The sequence below is a fragment of the Gracilinanus agilis genome, chromosome 2 (genome assembly GCF_016433145.1).
Source record: "Gracilinanus agilis isolate LMUSP501 chromosome 2, AgileGrace, whole genome shotgun sequence".
NCBI classification, from domain to species: Eukaryota; Metazoa; Chordata; class Mammalia; order Didelphimorphia; family Didelphidae; genus Gracilinanus; species Gracilinanus agilis.
The window spans coordinates 207,851,216-207,855,958 of NC_058131.1; the positions used below are offsets into that span (position 1 = coordinate 207,851,216).

The 4,743-nt window shown below is 37.7% G+C and overlaps 1 pseudogene; it reads right to left on the reverse strand.

Annotated features, from left to right (window-relative positions):
- Positions 1-1,068: 1,068 nt before the first annotated feature.
- Positions 1,069-2,282, reverse strand: LOC123233474 (annotated as a pseudogene).
- Between the last annotated feature and the right edge of the window lie 2,461 nt (positions 2,283-4,743).

The window sequence follows — 4,743 nt, forward strand, 5'->3', positions numbered from 1 at the left end:
TACATCCTGTATATGGGGAATCTATTGGTCTTTACCTAACTTTCCTCTGTAGAAGTAATATTCCAATATTAATAAGGCATATTGTATTAAACAAATTCGTAGAGGATGAGTCAATTTACTCCATCCCACAATCAGAGAACAAAAATATCTTACTATGGAAAGAGGAAAGAGGGGAAAAGTTTTTATTCTTATTAACTCTTGACGTCCTAACAAGGTCAAGAGCTGACTGTTTTTTCTTTCACTGTTCTGTTTCAAATCACTTTTTGTTTGTTTGTTATGTTGATCAGAAGAAGGATCACTCTCCTGCTTGGTCCAGGGTAGGCATAGCCTTTGATATAAGAAGAACAAAACAAAAGAGAAGCAGTGGGCATTATGACAGAAGAGGCTCAATTTTCTTCCTATGTTTCTTCTTTCAGAACAGAACAAAAAGGAGATCATTGGACCAACATTGGAATGTCTTAACTGGATGAAAAATTTTAATCTTGGCCCTGCCCTTATTCCACTCTTTTGCCAGAATGATACTGTTAAATATCATTTGGATTCCTTGCTATCATTGCCTTATATTTTCCTGAAGTAAATACTGTTTCTGTAAACTCACTACTTTCAGACCAGGATTCTCCAAAGATCTGACTATATGAGTATTACATAGATAACTCCTTCTTGTGCACCTGGAGCTTGTCCGAGGCAGCTAAAGTTGGCTTTTGTCATGGCATTCATTTTGGTCAGTCTGTAAAAGTGGTGTTGGGAGGGAAACTAACATTAATAAATATAGTGCAAATGAGGATGAAGATCATCTTCTACCAGAAATATTCCAGTACTATGTGTCTACGTCAATAGGATTTTTCCTCATAAAATTGGCACGAGATTTGTCACTTCATTCCAGCACACATGATCTCAAGAATCAGGAGAATATTGGTGGCAATTATATTGCAGGAGTAAAGGAGCTGCTTCTTGACACAATAGTTATCTCAAATGCCAATAATGCCTCATCTGTCTTCAAATCAACACCAAAAAGTTGTCCTGCATTTTGCATGTTCAGCCTGTACATTAACTAATGTTTCCTGAAGGTCAAAAACAGAGTTCTGAAGCAAGAACCTTGGGAATAATGAGCAAAGCTTCAGTAATAGCTTGGACTCCAAGATGGGCCCTTCCCTTGACATTGGGCTTATTTTTAATTCCACCACATGCAAGGGTCTATCTTTCCATATTCCTTTTTTTTGCTCTGTGAAGGGCTACTATACCTTCTTTTGCAAGAGCATCTAGAGAAAATGGGTCAATTCCATTTTGATTAATAAAAACAAATCCTTTGTCTGAATCACTGGACACTTGTCAGTTCTACTATTTTCTTTACTCTATCTTCAATGAATTTCCTTTTGCTTTTACTAGCTTCTCTCTCTCCTCTGCACTCTTGTAAAAAGTATCCAGAATTCACTTTTGTTTTTTCATATTCTAATGACACATTGCATGTAAAGATATAAGTATCTTCTACTCTATTCTTCATATCAGGATGCCTGGCACCATGGTCCAAAACCAGTCCTTTAATCAATGATGTATCCATTTCTGATTTATGCTTCATCTCCATGATCTCTACCATGAAAAGATCAATAGGTTCACCAAGTTTTCTAACAATCAAAATTGAGTCTTCTACTGCCTTGGTCGGCATATCAGCCAGGTCAGCATTGCCTTTGGTGTGCAGTGATACTCGGGCCACATCTATGAGAATTTCTCTATTTATTTACTTGCTGATTTTGACTTGTTCCAAGACTCCGAGTGCCTTCGTCTTGTCAGCTTCAAACCCTTCTGTTATTATCCGGGGGTGTAGACCTTCAGAGATGTGGAGATCAGCCTGTTTCAGCAGCTCTCCAATAATGAGGACATTTGAAGTAATGCCATCACTAGAAATATCATTCTGGGCTGCCACTACTTTGGCTATCCAGGAGGCTGCTGAGTGTTGAATTTGCATCTCCTGTAACTGCTCATTGCCATCCTTCCTGAGCTTGATATCTCTGGAGCTGAATAGAAGCATGAGCACCTGGAGCCTAAGGCATGGCTCTGATGCTAGGCTAGGTGGAAGGTGGGCCCTGAGGTCCCTCCTGTGCAATCCCCAAGCAGCGCCCCCACGCCCTCTTTTGATATTTAAAACTTTGTGTTTGTTGAGCCTTGTAAAATTCATAAAATTTGCCTTACAAGAGGTCTATAAGGAAGGTTGTAAAAAGTTTATTCACTTTTTAAAAGTGATTATACTGAGACCCTGAGAGAAGAAGCAACATAGCTTTAAGCATACTTATGGTAAGTAACTGGGAATAAGGGCTTAATTCATCCTCCTCCAAGCTGCTTTAGTGATTTTTCTAAATTAGGATTGACCATGTTATACTCCTTGCTTGGTGCTCTCCAAAGGCTATTACTTCTTGGATCAAAAATAAGCTCCTCTGTTTGACATTTAATGTTCTCCAAAACCTGACCCTTTTCTACATTTCCAGTCTTCTGACATGACTTTTGGGACTTCATGATCCAGCCACTATGGCTTACTTTCAATCATTCTGTTTGCAATCCATGTACAAGCCATTGGCTTTTGACCAACTGATTCCCATTCCTGGACTGCTTTGAACCTTCATTTTTCTTCTTGGTTTAGCTGGCTTCCTTCAAGGGTTAAGTTCAAGTCCTATTTTCTGCAGGTGCTCTTCCCTTCCACTTTCCTAGTCATCCTATTCTTTCTCAGATTACCTTCTATATACTCTGTATATGCCATATACAGAGTATATAGGCTTGGTACAGAAAAAATAATTTAAATATTATTTTTTTTGTGTTTGGCACAGAAAAAAATATTTAATAAATTCTTTTTGACTGACTCACTGTTGACAGACACACTAATATATTCACAAAACTAGTCATTGTCAGAGTTAGGGTATAGGATCATTCCTCTTGACCTCATTTCCAAGGTGCTCTTGGGGTAGGATCATTAACCTTGCATGATAATAACCATGGGAAATCCATCCCTTTTATCCATCTTGTATCAATTTCATATCCTTTGTAGGGTCAAAGACTTCTATTATTGACTTAGAACTGGTTTGACTTAGCTATGAAATTCAACAAAGTTCATTCCATTATAAATGTAGTCCTTCCTCTGAAGCAGAGAGGTAAAAATCTCAGCTCTATATCTCACTCTCAAGATTTTTCATTTCTGAAAATACAAGTTAGAGCAAATAAAATTTAAGAACCCTCCAAGATCAAAGTATGAATGTGAATTCCTAAAATTCTTGGGGAGCTGTTGAAGACCAGAAATTATCAGTGGGCTAGAATTAGGTTGGCAGAACCGAAGGGCAACTCGGTAGTTTCTAACAAGCCTTTACTCAAGCTTGATTGGATTCTTGCTTTAGGCATGCTAAATACAAAACACCATCCTTAACTCAAGACAAAACTTACATCCTCATCTAGCCTGAGACACTTCTTAGCTGTGTGACCCGTGACAAGTCACTTAACCCTGATTAGCTAGCCCTTACCACCATTCTGCCTTGGAACCAACACTTAAAGTTGATTCTAGGATGGAAGGTAAGGGTTTAAAAAAAGAATGAGTAGCTATGAATGAGCCTGAAAAAGCCAGGACATCATATAACCATAGTAATATGAACACTGATGGCATACATGACTTTATTCTCTTTTTTTTAAATGTGAGTCCATTTTCATGATCCCTCCCAATTCTTGAGACTTCTGGATAAGTGACCGTTTCTGGCTATAGTCAATTTTTTGTCAACTGTCTGCAAGTGTGTCTTCCTGTGAGTCAGAAATAGAAATGTCAACCTTGGAATTCTATCATTTGTCTGAAGTTTAAGGACCTGGACAACATTTATTTGTTTGCATCAATTAATTTATTTAGGTAGAGAAGGAGCTAGATTTTGTTGCCTGATATAATAATAATAATAATGATAACATCAACAAAAGCAATGATAATACTAAGATGATGATGATGATGATGATGATGATGATGATGATGATACTGGCACACTGCAGACTTTGGGGACATGAGATCTGGTTCTGAATCTCTGTGTATGACTTTTTTCCAAGTCACTTAATCTCATTTCATCAGTTTCTGAAAGCACTGCTAGGAAGAAGAACAATAGAACAAAGAGGAAGAACAGCAAAAACAGAATTCCCTAGAGAAAGTATTAGTTGGTTTCATTGCTCTGGGTCTATCAGGAACAATTGAGGTGAGAGTGAGTGTATTGAGTGAATCAAGATTTCTCTTTTGTAATGTAGTAGTGAAAACATTTAAGGGGAGAGGACAGAATGAAGTGGACAATCATAATATGATTGAATAACTGGCTTATGGTACTAGGTAGATAGAGAATCTAGGAATTGAGGTTATGGGACACTCTTGGAAATGGTATTGTGGCACTGGGGCATTCAAATTCTCTCTGGTTTCTGTATTTGGGAGTTCAGTCAGCTGCTTACCCCCATAGGAATTATGGCTTTTTATGCAACTACTATGTGTATTTCCTGGATTTGGGGTATAACCACAATTGGGTATAGAGACTCCCAAATAGGGGCAATAAATGACAACAAAGCTGTGAATAGTTTTAGCCTGGAGCTATGTATCTGATTAGATCAGTGCATCTCTTTTCCTATTAATTAAAAGCCAGACAGTTCTTATTGGACTCTGACAATTTTCTTATCTGTAAAATGGGGATAAAAATCATCTCTGTCAATCTTATCACTGGGTTGCTCAGAAAAATAAAATGAGATAAA